The following is a 21,269-nucleotide window of genomic DNA, read 5'->3' on the forward strand; positions in this document are numbered from 1 at the left end:
CCAATGCTGGGGTCTGGGGAAGGCCGAGGGGGCTTCATAGGTGACCGTGATACTGCAGCCCAATGCTGGGGTCTGGGGAAGGCCGAGGGGGCTTCATAGGTGACCGTGATACTGCAGCCCAATGCCGGGGTCTGGGGGAGGATGAGGGGGCTTCATAGGTGACCATGATATTCACAATCTGCTGTAATACTGAAGCGTTTCATATAGTCAGGACTCGGCGGCTTCTTCTGATCCCGGCGATTGTGTTTGGGCTTATTTGTCCGAAAACCTCCAAAACAGCCCTGTAAAACCCGCACCCCTCAAAATAGCCAAAACATTCAGGAGGTTTAACCCTTCAGGTGCATTGTAATGTGGAGAGGAATGAATGATTTACATTACTCTCATTTGCCGTTTTTAACAAGGGTCTGCAGGAAAGCTGCCGCCGCAATGTCCCCTCTGGTCACTTCTGCTGTCGGGGCTCGGAGGGGACGGAGCGACATTTGGCTTTTGGAGCAGGGGTTTCTGTGGCGCAGGTTGTGGATGCCAGGTTGCATTAATGGAGCCCTCAAGTTGCCTAAATGGTAGATACGCCCCTCCACCATAGAGTGCCCCCCGTGTCAGGAGCTCTGTGCGGGGCGCGGCGTGGACGTCCCTGCAGCAAAACACAATCTTATTACAAATGGGATTTATTTATTTCTCCACAATCAGATGTAGATTCAGCTCAAAATGTTTTTTTTTTTTTTTTTTTTTTTTTTTTCCTTCAGGGCCAAAGAGAAGCCTAAAAAGCAAAAAATCTTATAGATTCTCCCCGTACAGCGCCCCTCTTTACATTGGGCATATTGCGGATCCAGAAGGACGGGGCGCTGCAGCTGCCATGGTGCGGGGACAGCAGAAGTCTCCAAAAAGGTGAGTCCGTTCTGGGAATTAATCTGCAGCAGCTCGGACGATCGTCACCTATAGAAATGAGCACAAGGTAAAGATTGTAAATGTGCCCCTGTGGTGCCCGTACATCGTGCCCGGCTTGTGCTGCCCCTGCAGCGATGGCAGAAGTGCCGCCACGATCTGCACTTAGCCCCCATAGTTTTTCGCATCCGTCTTAATGAGGGGCAGGACGAAGACAGACCCCGTTCATTAAGAGGCGCATTATCACAGGTGTGCGCCTCCGTGCGCCTCATCAGATCGTTACTCAGACGGGAGTAACAGTCCTGGTGTAAAGAATATCAGCGCTTTTAGTGAATTTGTCATGTGACCCCGCCGTCCTGCCCCACCATCCTGTCCCAGCGTCCTGCCCTGGCTCCTCCACACCACTGCCCTGCCATCCCGTCCTGCCCCGGCTCCTCCACACCACTGCCCTGCCACCCCGTCCTGCCCCGGCTCCTCCACACCACTGCCCTGCCGCCCCGTCCTGCCCCGGCTCCTCCACAGCTCTGCCCTGCCATCCCGTCCTGCCCCGGCTCCTCCACACCACTGCCCTGCCACCCCGTCCTGCCCCGGCTCCTCCACACCACTGCCCTGCCACCCCGTCCTGCCCCGGCTCCTCCACAGCTCTGCCCTGCCGCCCCGTCCTGCCCCGGCTCCTCCACAGCTCTGCCCTGCCGCCCCGTCCTGCCCCGGCTCCTCCACACCACTGCCCTGCCACCCCGTCCTGCCCCGGCTCCTCCACAGCTCTGCCCTGCCGCCCCGTCCTGCCCCGGCTCCTCCACACCACTGCCCTGCCACCCCGTCCTGCCCCGGCTCCTCCACAGCTCTGCCCTGCCGCCCCGTCCTGCCCCGGCTCCTCCACAGCTCTGCCCTGCCGCCCCGTCCTGCCCCGGCTCCTCCACAGCTCTGCCCTGCCACCCCGTCCTGCCCCGGCTCCTCCACACCACTGCCCTGCCACCCCGTCCTGCCCCGGCTCCTCCACAGCTCTGCCCTGCCACCCCCGTCCTGCCCCGGCTCCTCCACAGCTCTGCCCTGCCGCCCCGTCCTGCCCCGGCTCCTCCACAGCTCTGCCCTGCCACCCCGTCCTGCCCCGGCTCCTCCACACCACTGCCCTGCCACCCCGTCCTGCCCCGGCTCCTCCACAGCTCCGCCCTGCCACCCCGTCCTGCCCCGGCTCCTCCACAGCTCTGCCCTGCCGCCCCGTCCTGCCCCGGCTCCTCCACAGCTCTGCCCTGCCGCCCCGTCCTGCCCCGGCTCCTCCACAGCTCTGCCCTGCCGCCCCGTCCTGCCCCGGCTCCTCCACAGCTCTGCCCTGCCGCCCCGTCCTGCCCCGGCTCCTCCACAGCTCTGCCCTGCCGCCCCGTCCTGCCCCGGCTCCTCCACAGCTGTGCCCTGCCGCCCCGTCCTGCCCCGGCTCCTCCACAGCTGTGCCCTGCCACGCTGTTCTGCCACGGCTTCTCAGCGCTGCCGATGCTGACAGAGGTTCCTGAAACTGCCATGGAAATGACAAAAGTTGCAAAAACTAAACCGAAAAAATATCAATGGTGACACGACTGTTTTCTTCCATTTCACTGGTTTTAGAGGTTTTTTTTTCCAGCACCAAACAAGAGCTGAGATTGAAAAATATAAAAAGGCTCCTGTAAGAGGCGCACCCCCCCCCCCCCCCCCCCACACCACACACTTTTATGCTGTTTGTGTTGTGAAAATAATGGGTTTTAGGCACCAGATTCACTGTTAAGCACGGATCCCCGATGTAGCAGAGCCGGGACCGTCTATTGGCCAGCACCACCTAGCGGGCGGCAAGAGCAGCGGGGGATTAGATGTTAGGTGAGATAGGAGAAGGAGTGACCGATGGCCGGTGGGTGGTTAGAGAGACGGACCTGGTGAGGCAAGTGCTGCAGAAGGGTTCGAGGAGTAAAGACGTGGCATGGTGGCAGGAGCCAGTCCGGGAACCCAGAGGTAACAGCTTACGGGTCTGGCTCCTACAACGGGGACCGGCTGCGGGTGGAGGACACCGACCCAAAGAGAATAGTAAGTGTCACACACCCTGCCTGAAGACCCATACACACTGACTCTCTCCGGGGTAGGAGTGCGGACCCCCGCGGCCTTGCATCCGTACCATCCCACACAATGACGAGGCGTCAGAGGGTGGCATCCAATGACAGGGACCGACTGCAGGTGAAGGACACCGACCCAAAGAGAATAGTAAGTGTCACACACCCCGCCTGAAGACCCACACACACTGACTCTCTCCGGGGTAGGAGTGCGGACCCCCGCGGCCAGGCGTCCATACCATCCCACACTTGCATCTTGGAAGAAGAGGAGGAAAATGAAGCCACAAGAGTTATCACTAATGGCCTGGAAAATGATGTGTGATCCCCGGAAAGTCAGGAGAAGGTTCCAGGGTGGAGCCGCCGCGCAAAACTCTACAAAGACGATGACAAAGAGCGGAGGAGCCTTCAATGAAGGGTGTAATGAGCTGTAGTCAGCGGAGGCCGTGCGCCCAGCCCCACGCTGCAAGCCTCCTCTTGTCCATAAAGAGGACATATTGTAGAAGAAATCAGAGGAAAGGAAAGCGGCCGCTCAGATCATGCCGAAGGGGCCGCGTGCGGAAAATGATGGGGACCGTCACAGAGCAAAGGAGCCATAACACCAACGCACCATGTTCTGTACAAAGTCTGAATATAATGTGCATATTCTGTACAAGTCATACCTCTGCAAAAGTATTCAACCCCCTGTAAGAGTCACCAGACTAATCTGCAGTAATATCAGGCACAGAACCCATGACCGCTCCTCCGCCGGCTCCGGGACCAAATTCATCATTATAGAATCACTGAAAGGAAACCGATGACGAATGTGAAGATGAAGAGTAAAGAGAATTCTGGAGAAATGAGAAAGGAGTAGAAAAATGATGCAAAAATATAGACACAACTCTTATTTCTCTCTGTTTTTTCATGAGATGAACTAAGACTTTTTCTATGGACACAAAAGGTCTTTATCTTTCAAATATTATTCACAAATTTGTGTAACTCTGTTTGTGAGCTCTTCTCTGTGGAGATGATCCATCCACCTCACAGGTGCAGCATATCAAGATACTGATTAGAAGATTATTGCACAGGTGTGCCTTAGGCTGGCCAGCATGATGATTATTTCACAGGTGCGCCTTAGGCTGGTCAGCGTAACGCACAGGTGCGCCTTAGGCTGGCCAGCATGAATATTGCACAGGTGCGCATTAGACTGACCAGCATGAAAATTTTACAGCTGTGTCTTACGCTGGTCAGCATGAATATTGCACAGGTGCGCCTTAGGCTGGCAAGCATAAATATTGCACAGGTGCGCCTTAGGCTGGCCAGCATGAATATTGCACAGGTGCACCTTAGGCTGGCCAGCAGGAATATTGCACAGGTGTGCCTTAGGCTGGCCAGCATGAATATTGCACAGGTGCGCATTAGACTGACCAGCATGAAAATTTTACAGCTGTGTCTTACGCTGGTCAGCATGAATATTGCACAGGTGCGCCTTAGGCTGGCAAGCATAAATATTGCACAGGTGCGCCTTAGGCTGGCCAGCATGAATATTGCACAGGTGCACCTTAGGCTGGCCAGCAGGAATATTGCACAGGTGTGCCTTAGGCTGGCCAGCATGAATATTGCACAGGTCTACCTTAGGCCGGCCAGCATGAATATTGCACAGGTGTATCTTAGGCTGGCCAGCATGAATATTGCACAAATGTACCTTCGGCCAGCCAGCATGAATATTGCACAGGTGTGCCTTAGGCTGGCCACAATAAAAGGTCACTCTAAAATCTGCAGTTTTTCAGGATTGGGCGGGGTCACAAAAACAGTATCTGGTGTGACCACCATTTGCTTCACGTAGGTGAGTTTATATTTTGTTCAGTGTACTAAGTGTTATGGTATCAGAGCGAGCAGCGTCGCAGCCCGGACCCTGCGAGACGAGGCAGACCCTCAGAGGTCAACGTGCACCAGGGCCACCTCCAGCTACAATGGAGCAATTACTGAAGGAAAACCGCACCGACGTCCGGGGTTTACCAGGAGGACACGAGTGACCCCAATAACCTGCGGAGAGGGATTTGTGGTCGGATTTACCTGTAACAAAGCTTCAGGATCCAAGTGTCTTATTAAATGAGAGGATAGATGGAGTCAAGTCCAGAAAGATCCGGGCAGACGACGTCTCCAGCCCAAACATGAACCTCATGGAACGGTCCACTACAAGGACAGCGAGGATGAGGAACGCTGGAACGTGCGGCAGCTCCTCCATGAAGGAACGGTGGAACGTGCGGCAGCTCCTCCATGAAGGAACGCTGGAACGTGCGGCAGCTCCTCCATGAAGGAACGCTGGAAAGTGCGGCAGCTCCTCCATGAAGGAACGCTGGAACGTGCGGCAGCTCCTCCATGAAGGAACGCTGGAACGTGCGGCAGCTCCTCCACGAAGGAACGCTGGAACGTGCGGCAGCTCCTCCATGAAGGAACGCTGGAATGTGCGGCAGCTCCTCCACGAAGGAACGCTGGAACGTGCGGCCGCTGCTCCATGAAGGAACGCTGGAACGTGCGGCAGCTCCTCCACGAAGGAACGCTGGAACGTGCGGCCGCTGCTCCATGAAGGAACGCTGGAACGTGCGACAGCTCCTCCACGAAGGAACGCTGGAACGTGCGGCAGCTCCTCCACGAAGGAACACTGGAACGTGCGGCAGCTCCTCCACGAAGGAACGCTGGAACGTGCGGCAGCTCCTCCATGAAGGAACGCTGGAACGTGCGGCAGCTCCTCCACGAAGGAACGCTGGAATGTGCGGCAGCTCCTCCACGAAGGAACGCTGGAACGTGCGGCCGCTGCTCCATGAAGGAACGCTGGAACGTGCGGCAGCTCCTCCACGAAGGAACGCTGGAACGTGCGGCCGCTGCTCCATGAAGGAACGCTGGAACGTGCGGCAGCTCCTCCACGAAGGAACGCTGGAACGTGCGGCAGCTCCTCCACGAAGGAACACTGGAACGTGCGGCAGCTCCTCCACGAAGGAACGCTGGAACGTGCGGCAGCTCCTCCACGAAGGAACGCTGGAACGTGCGGCAGCCCCTCCACGAAGGAACGCTGGAACGTGCGGCAGCTCCTCCACGAAGGAACGCTGGAACGTGCGGCAGCTCATCCACGAAGGAACGCTGGAACGTGCGGCAGCTCCTCCACGAAGGAACGCTGGAACGTGCGGCAGCTCATCCACGAAGGAACGCTGGAACGTGCGGCAGCTCCTCCAGGAAGGAACGCTGGAACGTGCGGCAGCTCCTCCATGAAGGAACGCTGGAACGTGCGGCAGCTCCTCCAGGAAGGAACGCTGAATGTGCGGCAGCTCCTCCATGAAGGAACGCTGGAACGTGCAGCAGCTCCTCTATGAAGGAATGCTGGAACGTGTGGCAGCTCCTCCATGAAGGAACGCTGGAACGTGCGGCAGCTCCTCCACGAAGGAACGCTGGAACGTGCGGCAGCTCCTCTATGAAGGAATGCTGGAACGTGCGGCAGCTCCTCCACGAAGGAACGCTGGAACGTGCGGCAGCTCCTCCATGAAGGAACGCTGGAACGTGCGGCAGCTCCTTCAGGAAGGAACGCTGAACGTGCGGCAGCTCCTCCATGAAGGAACGCTGGAACGTGCAGCAGCTCTCCACGAAGGAACGCTGGAACGTGCGGCAGCTCCTCCATGAAGGAACGCTGGAACGTGCGGCAGCTCCTCCATGAAGGAACGCTGAAAAGTGCGGCAGCTCCTCCATGAAGGAACGCTGGAACGTGCAGCAGCTCCTCCAGGAAGGAACGCTGGAACGTGCGGCAGCTCCTCCATGAAGGAACGCTGGAACGTGCGGCAGCTCCTCCATGAAGGAACGCTGGAACGTGCGGCAGCTCCTCCACGAAGGAACGCTGGAACGTGCGGCAGCTCCTCTATGAAGGAACGCTGGAACGTGCGGCAGCTCCTCCATGAAGGAACGCTGGAACGTGCGGCAGCTCCTCCATGAAGGAACGCTGGAACGTGCGGCAGCTCCTCCAGGAAGGAACGCTGAACGTGCGGCAGCTCCTCCATGAAGGAACGCTGGAACGTGCGGCAGCTCCTCCATGAAGGAACGCTGGAACGTGCGGCAGCTCCTCCATGAAGGAACGCCGGAACGTGCGGCAGCTCCTCCATGAAGGAACGCTGGAACGTGCGGCAGCTCCTCCACGAAGGAACGCTGGAACGTGCGGCAGCTCCTCCATGAAGGAACGCTGGAACGTGCGGCAGCTCCTCCATGAAGGAACGCTGGAACGTGCGACAGCTCCTCCATGAAGGAACGCTGGAACGTGCGGCAGCTCCTCCATGAAGGAACGCTGGAACGTGCGGCAGCTCCTCCATGAAGGAACGCTGGAACGTGCGGCAGCTCCTCCAGGAAGGAACGCTGGAACGTGCGGCAGCTCCTCCATGAAGGAACGCTGGAACGTGCGGCAGCTCTCCACGAAGGAACGCTGGAACGTGCGGCAGCTCCTCCATGAAGGAACGCTGGAACGTGCGGCAGCTCCTCCATGAAGGAACGCTGGAACGTGCGGCAGCTCCTCCAGGAAGGAATGCTGGAACGTGCGGCAGCTCTTCCATGAAGGAATGCTGGAACGTGCGGCAGCTCCTCCACGAAGGAACGCTGCAACGTGCGGCAGCTCCTCCATGAAGGAACGCTGGAACGTGCGGCAGCTCCTCCATGAAGGAACGCTGGAACGTGCGGCAGCTCCTCCATGAAGGAACGCTGGAACGTGCGGCAGCTCCTCCAGGAAGGAACGCTGGAACGTGCGGCAGCTCCTCCATGAAGGAACGCTGGAACGTGCAGCAGCTCTCCACGAAGGAACGCTGGAACGTGCGGCAGCTCCTCCATGAAGGAACGCTGGAACGTGCGGCAGCTCCTCCATGAAGGAACGCTGGAACGTGCGGCAGCTCCTCCAGGAAGGAATGCTGGAACGTGCGGCAGCTCTTCCATGAAGGAATGCTGGAACGTGCGGCAGCTCCTCCACGAAGGAACGCTGGAACGTGCGGCAGCTCCTCCATGAAGGAACGCTGGAACGTGCGGCAGCTCCTCCATGAAGGAACGCTGGAATGTGCGGCAGCTCCTCCAGGAAGGAATGCTGGAATGTGCGGCAGCTCTTCCATGAAGGAATGCTGGAACGTGCGGCAGCTCTTCCATGAAGGAATGCTGGAACGTGCGGCAGCTCCTCCACGAAGGAACGCTGGAACGTGCGGCAGCTCCTCCATGAAGGAACGCTGGAACGTGCGGCAGCTCCTCCATGAAGGAACGCTGGAACGTGCGGCAGCTCCTCCATGAAGGAACGCCGGAACGTGCGGCAGCTCCTCCATGAAGGAACGCTGGAACGTGCGGCAGCTCCTCCACGAAGGAACGCTGGAACGTGCGGCAGCTCCTCCATGAAGGAACGCTGGAACGTGCGGCAGCTCCTCCATGAAGGAACGCTGGAACGTGCGACAGCTCCTCCATGAAGGAACGCTGGAACGTGCGGCAGCTCCTCCATGAAGGAACGTTGGAACGTGCGGCAGCTCCTCCATGAAGGAACGCTGGAACGTGCGGCAGCTCCTCCAGGAAGGAACGCTGGAACGTGCGGCAGCTCCTCCATGAAGGAACGCTGGAACGTGCAGCAGCTCTCCACGAAGGAACGCTGGAACGTGCGGCAGCTCCTCCATGAAGGAACGCTGGAACGTGCGGCAGCTCCTCCATGAAGGAACGCTGGAACGTGCGGCAGCTCCTCCAGGAAGGAATGCTGGAACGTGCGGCAGCTCTTCCATGAAGGAATGCTGGAACGTGCGGCAGCTCCTCCACGAAGGAACGCTGCAACGTGCGGCAGCTCCTCCATGAAGGAACGCTGGAACGTGCGGCAGCTCCTCCATGAAGGAACGCTGGAACGTGCGGCAGCTCCTCCATGAAGGAACGCTGGAACGTGCGGCAGCTCCTCCAGGAAGGAACGCTGGAACGTGCGGCAGCTCCTCCATGAAGGAACGCTGGAACGTGCAGCAGCTCTCCACGAAGGAACGCTGGAACGTGCGGCAGCTCCTCCATGAAGGAACGCTGGAACGTGCGGCAGCTCCTCCATGAAGGAACGCTGGAACGTGCGGCAGCTCCTCCAGGAAGGAATGCTGGAACGTGCGGCAGCTCTTCCATGAAGGAATGCTGGAACGTGCGGCAGCTCCTCCACGAAGGAACGCTGGAACGTGCGGCAGCTCCTCCATGAAGGAACGCTGGAACGTGCGGCAGCTCCTCCATGAAGGAACGCTGGAACGTGCGGCAGCTCCTCCAGGAAGGAATGCTGGAACGTGCGGCAGCTCTTCCATGAAGGAATGCTGGAACGTGCGGCAGCTCCTCCACGAAGGAACGCTGGAACGTGCGGCAGCTCCTCCATGAAGGAACGCTGGAACGTGCGACAGCTCTTCCACGAAGGAATGCTGGAACGTGCGGCAGCTCCTCCACGAAGGAAGGCTGGAACGTGCGGCAGCTCTTCCATGAAGGAACGCTGGAACGTGCGGCAGCTCCTCCACGAAGGAACGCTGGAACGTGCGGCAGCTCCTCCACGAAGGAACGCTGGAACGTGCGGCAGCTCCTCCACGAAGGAACGCTGGAACGTGCGGCAGCTCCTCCAGGAAGGAACGCTGGAACGTGCGGCAGCTCCTCCATGAAGGAACGCTGGAACGTGCAGCAGCTCTCCACGAAGGAACGCTGGAACGTGCGGCAGCTCCTCCATGAAGGAACGCTGGAACGTGCGGCAGCTCCTCCAGGAAGGAATGCTGGAACGTGCGGCAGCTCTTCCATGAAGGAATGCTGGAACGTGCGGCAGCTCCTCCACGAAGGAACGCTGGAACGTGCGGCAGCTCCTCCATGAAGGAACGCTGGAACGTGCGGCAGCTCCTCCAGGAAGGAATGCTGGAACGTGCGGCAGCTCTTCCATGAAGGAATGCTGGAACGTGCGGCAGCTCCTCCACGAAGGAACGCTGGAACGTGCGGCAGCTCCTCCATGAAGGAACGCTGGAACGTGCGACAGCTCTTCCACGAAGGAATGCTGGAACGTGCGGCAGCTCCTCCACGAAGGAAGGCTGGAACGTGCGGCAGCTCTTCCATGAAGGAACGCTGGAACGTGTGGCAGCTCCTCCACGAAGGAACGCTGGAACGTGCGGCAGCTCCTCCACGAAGGAACGCTGGAACGTGCGGCAGCTCCTCCACGAAGGAACGCTGGAACGTGCGGCAGCTCCTCCATGAAGGAACGCTGGAACGTGCGGCAGCTCCTCCATGAAGGAACGCTGGAACGTGCGGCAGCTCCTCCACGAAGGAACGCTGGAACGTGCGGCAGCTCCTCCATGAAGGAACGCTGGAACGTGCCGCAGCTCCTCCATGAAGGAACGCTGGAACGTGCGGAAGATCCTCCATGAAGGAACGCTGTAACGTGCAGCAGCTCCTCCAGGAAGGAACGCTGGAACGTGCGGCAGCTCCTCCAGGAAGGAACGCTGGAACGTGCGGCAGCTCCTCCAGGAAGGAACGCTGGAACGTGCGGCAGATCCTCCATGAAGGAACGCTGTAACGTGCAGCAGCTCCTCCAGGAAGGAACGCTGGAACGTGCGGCAGCTCCTCCATGAAGGAACGCTGGAACGTGCGGAAGCTCCTCCATGAAGGAACGCTGGAACGTGCGGCAGCTCCTCCATGAAGGAACGCTGGAACGTGCGGCAGCTCCTCCATGAAGGAACGCTGGAACGTGCGGCAGCTCCTCCATGAAGGAACGCTGGAACGTGCGGCAGCTCCTCCAGGAAGGAATGCTGGAACGTGCGGCAGCTCTTCCATGAAGGAATGCTGGAACGTGCGGCAGCTCCTCCACGAAGGAACGCTGGAACGTGCGGCAGCTCCTCCATGAAGGAACGCTGGAACGTGCGACAGCTCTTCCACGAAGGAATGCTGGAACGTGCGGCAGCTCCTCCACGAAGGAAGGCTGGAACGTGCGGCAGCTCTTCCATGAAGGAACGCTGGAACGTGCGGCAGCTCCTCCACGAAGGAACGCTGGAACGTGCGGCAGCTCCTCCACGAAGGAACGCTGGAACGTGCGGCAGCTCCTCCACGAAGGAACGCTGGAATGTGCGGCAGCTCCTCCATGAAGGAACGCTGGAACGTGCGGCAGCTCCTCCACGAAGGAACGCTGGAACGTGCGGCAGCTCCTCCACGAAGGAACGCTGGAACGTGCGGCAGCTCCTCCATGAAGGAACGCTGGAACGTGCGGCAGCTCCTCTATGAAGGAACGCTGGAACGTGCGGCAGCTCCTCCATGAAGGAACGCTGGAACATGCGGCAGCTCCTCTATGAAGGAACGCTGTAACGTGCGGCAGCTCCTCTATGAAGGAACGCTGGAACGTGCGGCAGCTCCTCCATGAAGGAACGCTGGAACGTGCGGCAGCTCCTCCATGAAGGAACGCTGGAACGTGCGGCAGCTCCTCCATGAAGGAACGCTGGAACGTGCGGCAGCTCCTCTATGAAGGAACGCTGGAACGTGCGGCAACTCCTCTATGAAGGAACGCTGGAACGTGCGGCAGCTCCTCCATGAAGGAACGCTGGAACGTGCGGCAGCTCCTCCATGAAGGAACGCTGGAACGTGCGGCAGCTCCTCCATGAAGGAACACTGGAACGTGCCGCAGCTCCTCCATGAAGGAACGCTGGAACGTGCGGCAGATCCTCCATGAAGGAACGCTGTAACGTGCAGCAGCTCCTCCAGGAAGGAACGCTGGAACGTGCGGCAGCTCCTCCAGGAAGGAACGCTGGAACGTGCGGCAGATCCTCCATGAAGGAACGCTGTAACGTGCAGCAGCTCCTCCAGGAAGGAACGCTGGAACGTGCGGCAGCTCCTCCATGAAGGAACGCTGGAACGTGCGGCAGCTCCTCCATGAAGGAACGCTGGAACGTGCGGCAGCTCCTCCATGAAGGAACGCTGGAACGTGCGGCAGCTCCTCCAGGAAGGAATGCTGGAACGTGCGGCAGCTCTTCCATGAAGGAATGCTGGAACGTGCGGCAGCTCCTCCACGAAGGAACGCTGGAACGTGCGGCAGCTCCTCCATGAAGGAACGCTGGAACGTGCGGCAGCTCCTCCAGGAAGGAATGCTGGAACGTGCGGCAGCTCTTCCATGAAGGAACGCTGGAACGTGCGGCAGCTCCTCCACGAAGGAACGCTGGAACGTGCGGCAGCTCCTCCATGAAGGAACGCTGGAACGTGCGACAGCTCTTCCACGAAGGAATGCTGGAACGTGCGGCAGCTCCTCCACGAAGGAAGGCTGGAACGTGCGGCAGCTCTTCCATGAAGGAACGCTGGAACGTGCGGCAGCTCCTCCACGAAGGAACGCTGGAACGTGCGGCAGCTCCTCCACGAAGGAACGCTGGAACGTGCGGCAGCTCCTCCATGAAGGAACGCTGGAACGTGCAACAGCTCTTCCACGAAGGATCGCTGGAACGTGCGGCAGCTCCTCCATGAAGGAACGCTGGAACGTGCGGCAGCTCCTCCATGAAGGAACGCTGGAACGTGCGGCAGCTCCTCCACGAAGGAACGCTGGAACGTGCGGCAGCTCCTCCATGAAGGAACGCTGGAACGTGCGGCAGCTCCTCTATGAAGGAACGCTGGAACGTGCGGCAGCTCCTCCATGAAGGAACGCTGGAACGTGTGGCAGCTCCTCTATGAAGGAACGCTGGAACGTGCGGCAGCTCCTCCATGAAGGAACGCTGGAACGTGCGGCAGCTCCTCCACGAAGGAACGCTGGAACGTGCGGCAGCTCCTCCATGAAGGAACGGTGGAACGTGCGGCAGCTCCTCCATGAAGGAACGCTGGAACGTGCGGCAACTCCTCTATGAAGGAACGCTGGAACGTGCGGCAGCTCCTCCATGAAGGAACGCTGGAACGTGCGGCAGCTCCTCCACGAAGGAACGCTGGAACGTGCGGCAGCTCCTCCATGAAGGAACGGTGGAACGTGCGGCAGCTCCTCCATGAAGGAACGCTGGAACGTGCGGCAACTCCTCTATGAAGGAACGCTGGAACGTGCAGCAGCTCCTCTATGAAGGAACGCTGGAACGTGCGGCAGCTCCTCCATGAAGGAACGCTGGAACGTGCGGCAGCTCCTCCATGAAGGAACGCTGGAACGTGCGGCAGCTCCTCCATGAAGGAACGCTGGAACGTGCAGCAGCTCCTCTATGAAGGAACGCTGGAACGTGCGGCAGCTCCTCCAGGAAGGAACGCTGGAACGTGCGGCAGCTCCTCTATGAAGGAACGCTGGAACGTGCGGCAGCTCCTCCATGAAGGAACGCTGGAACGTGCGGCAGCTCCTCCACGAAGGAACGCTGGAACGTGCGGCAGCTCCTCTATGAAGGAACGCTGGAACGTGCAGCAGCTCCTCTATGAAGGAACGCTGGAACATGCGGCAGCTCCTCCATGAAGGAACGCTGGAACGTGCGGCAGCTCCTCCATGAAGGAACGCTGGAACGTGCGGCAGCTCCTCCATGAAGGAACGCTGGAACGTGCGGCAGCTCCTCCATGAAGGAACGCTGGAACGTGCGGCAGCTCCTCCACGAAGGAACGCTGGAACATGCGGCAGCTCCTCTATGAAGGAACGCTGGAACGTGCGGAAGCTCCTCCATGAAGGAACGCTGGAACGTGCGGCAGCTCCTCCATGAAGGAACGCTGGAACGTGCGGCAGCTCCTCCATGAAGGAACGCTGGAACGTGCGGCAGCTCCTCCATGAAGGAACGCTGGAACGTGCGGCAGCTCCTCCATGAAGGAATGCTGGAACGTGCGGCAGCTCCTCCATGAAGGAACGCTGGAACGTGCGGCAGCTCCTCCATGAAGGAACGCTGGAACGTGCGGCAGCTCCTCCATGAAGGAATGCTGGAACGTGCGGCAGCTCCTCCATGAAGGAACGCTGGAACGTGCGGAAGCTCCTCCATGAAGGAACGCAGGAACGTGCGGCAGCTCCTCCATGAAGGAACGCTGGAACGTGCGGAAGCTCCTCCATGAAGGAACGCTGGAACGTGCGGAAGCTCCTCCATGAAGGAACGCTGGAACGTGCGGAAGCTCCTCCATGAAGGAACGCTGGAACGTGCGGAAGCTCCTCCATGAAGGAACGCTGGAACGTGCGGCAGCTCCTCCATCACTTCCCGGTGTCCTGGCCATGACCGTCTGAACCAGGAGATGATGAATTCAGACGGTCACATTGTGCTGCAAAATGTGATAAGTGTCTCACTGACATTCCTTTATCAAACAGGTACTTTGAGATATCCTTTCGATCGTTTTTTTTTAACCCCTTCCTGACTTCTGCTCTACATGTACGGTGTATGTCTGGTGCGTGGGTATGGTGCCAGCTCAGGAGCTGCATTATACATCAGCCATCTGCCTGTAACAGCAGCGATCAGAGCTGCTGTGAACCCCCCTATGAAGGTGATGAAACGTCCTATCTACCTCCAAATGTCTCCTCCCCACACAGAAGACAAGCCCCATTGATTGATTGTGATATACAGACTCCTCATTGGGCGTCTGTATATCACACACTCACGGCCACGTGACCACCGTCCCCGGCTGTGACTCCGCTGAATCCTCGCAGCGCACAGTGCGTGCACCAGGACGAGTGACACAGCGGGGGGACTGCAGACTTTTCATTTTGGATCCATTTAAGTTTGCATGTCTGTTTATTCATCTGTTTTGTTTTTTCAATGCGCGGTGACATGATGTGATAACCCAGATCATACGTTTCGCCTGTTATTATGAATGCTCCTTCAGGGGCTCATTAGCTCCTTCCTGAGGAAGTGTTTGGAATAAACAGTGGAAGGTGAGAGTCGTGGACACACACGATGGCTCCGGACATATGACACATTGGGACATCTGCACTTTGCGGTTTCGCCGTACACCTCCTGGTGACGCTGATGTTCAGTGCGTCAGGTTCTTTACTGAATGCACAGTTTATTATTTTCTCTTTTTTTTTGTCCCTCGTTTTGTTTGTCTGGTTTTGAACTTCTCTTTGAAAATGTGATTTTCTTTCCTCTTGTAGCGTCCTCCCTGATTGTACAGCGCTGCAGACTATGTTGGTGCTCTAGAAATGGAATATTACCCCACCTACATCTGGGACCCCCCAGGCCTGACATCCATGCTGCATTGTCCGCAGGGATGATGCGGTACAGCTCATGTGACGGCCCTGGGACCCCGCCATGGTTCCCTGCCCCCGGTTACCATGACCACCAGCGAAACCAAAAGGGCTGCCAGTGTAGCTGGACCCTTTCAGGAAGATGAGCGAGCGAGCGAGGGAGGGCAGAGCTGATTCATAGGGACAGAGCGGAGAGGAGGAGGAGGGGAGTGAGCAGTGATGGAGGAGGAGGAGGGGGCAGCTCCAGGCTTATTCTCAATGCAAAGCCAGTGTCTGCAGAGCCCGCACACAAAGAAGCCGCCGGACCGCCTGACACCACAGTCCAGGTAGAGGCAGCGCACCTGCAACCGGAGAGGACTTACCCCCACCAGCAACCGGAGTGGACGTACCCCCACCTGCAACGGGAGTGGACGTACCCCCACCTGCAACGGGAGTGGACGTACCCCCACCTGCAACCGGAGTGGACGTACCCCCACCTGCAACCGGAAAGGACGTACCCCCACCTGCAACCGGAGAAGACTTGCCCCCCCACCTGCAGCCTGCGAGGACGTACCCCCAACCTGCAGCCGGCGAGGACGTACCCCCCAACTGCAGCCGGCGAGGACATATCCCCCCAACTGCAGCCAGCGAGGACATATCCCCCCAACTGCAGCCGACGAGGACGTACCCCCCAACTGCAGCCGGCGAGGACGTTTCCCCCAACTGCAGCCGGCGAGGACGTTTCCCCCAACTGCAGCCGGCGAGGACGTTTCCCCCAACTGCAGCCGGCGAGGACGTGCCCCCTACCTGCAGCCGGAGAGCACGTGCCCCCCACCTATAGGGACCCCGACCCACACCCTGAGCACACACCCACCACCGCACTCATTGTGAGGTGCAGCAGGTACCACCATCTGCAGAACAATGCTCCCCGCATCCCGGACTATGCAGAATTCCCCTGCTGGACTGCGAGATGATGGGGGCCACGCCGCAGAATGACCGCACACGCCTCTCTTCTGAGAATGGTAAGCAGGGGGGTGTGAACACATCCGCACTGGGCCCTATGTCATGGTGAGACCCCCGGCCACGATGCCATTGTGCGGTGACCCTGAGGGCTGGGACGTCATTGTGACCCCGGGGACCCCTGAGGCTTGTGGATACCTAACAATCCGGCAGCCAGGTAACCACAGCCGTGACCTCTGGCGTGACCCGCAGGCGGGGGCGCATGTGAAGGGTTAAAGCCGGGCGTCCTGCGGGGTCTGTCCGTATTGTGACCGGGTCATTTTCTGTTTTTTGGGGGGCTTTTTTCTCTCCTGGTTTTCTTTTTGTGACAATGGATCGTAAAAATTGTAAAGAATGTTTTTTTCTCGTTGCCGGAGATTATTCTGCGCCGGAGATGACGCGGTTGTGACTTTACCGCTGTCATTAGTGATAATTTACGGGGACACGAGCGGAGCCGCGAGCAGGGATGTCGCCTGGTCCTGCTGCTGGACTCGTAGCCAGCGCCGCGGCCGCCATCCCCTCCACACAGCGGCCCGAGGAAAACTTTACACCCGCGCAGCGCTTTGTATAATACCGCAGAGTAACAACTGCTGAAGTGCTGCTGCGATGGGCCAGTGATCCCGCCGGTGGCTACTGGCCCTTTAAGTGACTGCAGGCATTGTCTAGGAGATATGGATACCGGAGCCGTCATTGTCTCGCTGCCTCGTGTTACATGAAAACAATGCAACAACGTAACAATGTAACAATGTAACCATCCTCATCATGCAGCTGCCACATTCACCACTGAGCGCCGCCGGCAGGTGATCTGCTCCACCTGCGCAGGGGGCACCTATACTGGCAACCACTGGAAATAATGCCATCAGTCAGCCTTCTATATGAGAATAGTAATGTATACAGGTATATACACTGTGATAGTCCTGGTGGTGTAGTGTGTGGTATACAGGTATATACAGTGAGCTAGTCCTGGTGGTGTAGTGTGTGGTATACGGGTATATACAGTGAGCTAGTCCTGGTGGTGTAGTGTGTGGTATACAGGTATATACAGTGAGCTAGTCCTGGTGGTGTAGTGTGTGGTATACAGGTATATACAGTGAGCTAGTCCTGGTGGTGTAGTGTGTGGTATACAGGTATATACACTGAGCTAGTCCTGGTGGTGTAGTGTGTGGTATACAGCTATATACACTGAGCTAGTTCTGGTGGTGTAGTGTGTGGTATACAGGTATATACAGTGAGCTAGTCCTGGTGGTGTAGTGTGTGGTATACGGGTATATACAGTGAGCTAGTCCTGGTGGTGTAGTGTGTGGTATACAGCTATATACACTGAGCTAGTCCTGGTGGTGTAGTGTGTGGTATACAGCTATATACACTGAGCTAGTCCTGGTGGTGTAGTGTGTGGTATACAGCTATATACACTGAGCTAGTCCTGGTGGTCTAGTGTGTGTGGTATACAGGTATATACACTGAGCTAGTCCTGGTGGTGTAGTGTGTGTGGTATACAGGTATATACACTGAGCTAGTCCTGGTGGTGTAGTGTGTGGTATACGGGTATATACACTGAGCTAGTCCTGGTGGTGTAGTGTGTGGTATACAGGTATATACAGTGAGCTAGTCCTGGTGGTGTAGTGTGTGGTATATGGGTATATACACTGAGCTAGTCCTGGTGGTGTAGTGTGTGGTATACAGCTATATACACTGAGCTAGTCCTGGTGGTGTAGTGTGTGGTATATGGGTATATACACTGAGCTAGTCCTGGTGGTGTAGTGTGTGGTATACAGGTATATACACTGAGCTAGTCCTGGTGGTGTAGTGTGTGGTATATGGGTATATACACTGAGCTAGTCCTGGTGGTGTAGTGTGTGGTATACAGCTATATACACTGAGCTAGTCCTGGTGGTGTAGTGTGTGGTATACGGGTATATACACTGAGCTAGTCCTGGTGGTGTAGTGTGTGGTATACGGGTATATACACTGAGCTAGTCCTGGTGGTGTAGTGTGTGGTATACGGGTATATACACTGAGCTAGTCCTGGTGGTGTAGTGTGTGGTATACGGGTATATACACTGAGCTAGTCCTGGTGGTGTAGTGTGTGGTATACAGCTATATACACTGAGCTAGTCCTGGTGGTGTAGTGTGTGGTATACGGGTATATACACTGAGCTAGTCCTGGTGGTGTAGTGTGTGGTATACGGGTATATACACTGAGCTAGTCCTGGTGGTGTAGTGTGTGGTATACAGGTATATACACTGAGCTAGTCCTGGTGGTGTAGTGTGTGGTATACGGGTATATACACTGAGCTAGTCCTGGTGGTGTAGTGTGTGGTATACAAGTATATACACTGAGCTAGTCCTGGTGGTGTAGTGTGTGGTATACAGCTATATACACTGAGCTAGTCCTGGTGGTGTAGTGTGTGGTATATGGGTATATACACTGAGCTAGTCTTGGTGGTGTAGTATGTGGTATACAGCTATATACACTGAGCTAGTCCTGGTGGTGTAGTGTGTGGTATACAGATATATACACTGAGCTAGTCCTGGTGGTGTAGTGTGTGGTATACAGCTATATACACTGAGCTAGTCCTGGTGGTTTAGTGTGTGGTATACAGTTATATACACTGAGCTAGTCCTGGTGGTGTAGTGTGTGGTATACAGGTATATACACTGAGCTAGTCCTGGTGGTGTAGTGTGTGGTATACAGGTATATACACTGAGCTAGTCCTGGTGGTGTAGTGTGTGGTATACAGCTATATACACTGAGCTAGTCCTGGTGGTGTAGTGTGTGGTATACAGGTATATACACTGAGCTAGTCCTGGTGGTGTAGTGTGTGGTATACGAGTATATACAGTGAGCTAGTCCTGGTGGTGTAGTGTGTGGTATACAGCTATATACACTGAGCTAGTCCTGGTGGTGTAGTGTGTGGTATACAGCTATATACACTGAACTAGTCCTGGTGGTGTAGTGTGTGGTATACAGGTATATACAGTGAACTAGTCCTGGTGGTGTAGTGTGTGGTATACGGGTATATACACTGAGCTAGTCCTGGTGGTGTAGTGTGTGGTATACGAGTATATACAGTGAGCTAGTCCTGGTGGTGTAGTGTGTGGTATACAGCTATATACACTGAGCTAGTCCTGGTGGTGTAGTGTGTGGTATACAGCTATATACACTGAACTAGTCCTGGTGGTGTAGTGTGTGGTATACAGGTATATACAGTGAACTAGTCCTGGTGGTGTAGTGTGTGGTATACGGGTATATACACTGAGCTAGTCCTGGTGGTGTAGTGTGTGGTATACAGGTATATACAGTGAGCTAGTCCTGGTGGTGTAGTGTGTGGTATACGGGTATATACACTGAGCTAGTCCTGGTGGTGTAGTGTGTGGTATACAGCTATATACACTGAGCTAGTCCTGGTGGTGTAGTGTGTGGTATATGGGTATATACAGTGAGCTAGTCCTGGTGGTGTAGTGTGTGGTATACAGCTATATACATTGAGCTAGTCCTGGTGGTGTAGTGTGTGTGGTATACAGGTATATACTGAGCTAGTCCTGGTGGTGTAGTGTGTGGTATACAGGTATATACACTGAGCTAGTCCTGGAGGTGTAGTATGTGGTATACGGGTATATACACTGAGCTAGTCCTGGTGGTGTAGTGTGTGGTATACGGGTATATACACTGAGCTAGTCCTGGTGGTGTAGTGTGTGGTATACAGCTATATACAGTGAGCTAGTCCTGGTGGTGTAGTGTGTGGTATACAGCTATATACACTGAACTAGTCCTGGTGGTGTAGTGTGTGGTATACAGGTATATACAGTGAACTAGTCCTGGTGGTGTAGTGTGTGGTATACGGGTATATACACTGAGCTAGTCCTGGTGGTGTAGTGTGTGGTATACAGGTATATACACTGAGCTAGTCCTGGTGGTGTAGTGTGTGGTATATGGGTATATACACTGAGCTAGTCCTGGTGGTGTAGTGTGTGGTATACAGCTATATACAGTGAGCTAGTCCTGGTGGTGTAGTGTGTGGTATACAGCTATATACACTGAACTAGTCCTGGTGGTGTAGTGTGTGGTATACAGCTATATACACTGAGCTAGTCCTGGTGGTGTAGTGTGTGGTATACAGGTATATACAGTGAGCTAGTCCTGGTGGTGTAGTGTGTGGTATACGGGTATATACACTGAGCTAGTCCTGGTGGTGTAGTGTGTGGTATATGGGTATATACACTGAGCTAGTCCTGGTGGTGTAGTGTGTGGTATACGGGTATATACACTGAGCTAGTCCTGGTGGTGTAGTGTGTGGTATACAGGTATATACACTGAGCTAGTCCTGGTGGTGTAGTGTGTGGTATACGAGTATATACACTGAGCTAGTCCTGGTGGTGTAATGTGTGGTATACAGGTATATACACTGAGCTAGTCCTGGTGGTGTAGTGTGTGGTATACGGGTATATACAGTGAGCTAGTCCTGGTGGTGTAGTGTGTGGTATACGGGTATATACACTGAGCTAGTCCTGGTGGTGTAGTGTGTGGTATACAGGTATATACCCTGAGCTAGTCCTGGTGGTGTAGAGTGTGGTATACAGGTATATACAGTGAGCTAGTCCTGGTGGTGTAGTGTGTGGTATACGGGTATATACACTGAGCTAGTCCTGGTGGTGTAGTGTGTGGTATACGGGTATATACACTGAGCTAGTCCTGGTGGTGTAGTGTGTGGTATACGGGTATATACAGTGAGCTAGTCCTGGTGGTGTAGTGTGTGGTATACAGGTATATACAGTGAGCTAGTCCTGGTGGTGTAGTGTGTGGTATACAGGTATATACCCTGAGCTAGTCCTGGTGGTGTAGTGTGTGGTATACGGGTATATACACTGAGCTAGTCCTGGTGGTGTAGTGTGTGGTATACAGGTATATACCCTGAGCTAGTCCTGGTGGTGTAGTGTGTGGTATACGGGTATATACACTGAGCTAGTCCTGGTGGTGTAATGTGTGGTATACAGGTATATACAGTGAGCTAGTCCTGGTGGTGTAGTGTGTGGTATACAGCTATATACACTGAGCTAGTCCTGGTGGTGTAGTGTGTGGTATACAGGTATATACACTGAGCTAGTCCTGGTGGTGTAGTGTGTGGTATACGGGTATATACACTGAGCTAGTCCTGGTGGTGTAGTGTGTGGTATACAGCTATATACACTGAGCTAGCCCTGGTGGTGTAGTGTGTGGTATACAGGTA

General features: G+C 56.2%; 1 protein-coding gene across 2 annotated transcripts in view; it reads left to right on the forward strand.

Moving 5' to 3' along the window:
* Nucleotides 1–746: 746 nt before the first annotated feature.
* LOC142244913 (uncharacterized) overlaps nucleotides 747–21,269 on the forward strand; it is a 120,627-nt gene continuing 100,104 nt past the window's right edge. Inside the window, exon 1 of one of the 2 annotated variants that reach the window (XM_075317017.1) lies at nucleotides 747–885. The gene's annotated coding sequence lies outside the window, so the exon portion shown is untranslated. Of the gene's footprint in view, nucleotides 886–15,285; nucleotides 16,065–21,269 lie in introns of those variants that run through there. The other variant, XM_075317016.1, reaches the window with a different exon arrangement.

The sequence above is a fragment of the Anomaloglossus baeobatrachus genome, chromosome 7 (assembly GCF_048569485.1).
Source record: "Anomaloglossus baeobatrachus isolate aAnoBae1 chromosome 7, aAnoBae1.hap1, whole genome shotgun sequence".
NCBI lineage: Eukaryota > Metazoa > Chordata > Amphibia > Anura > Aromobatidae > Anomaloglossus > Anomaloglossus baeobatrachus.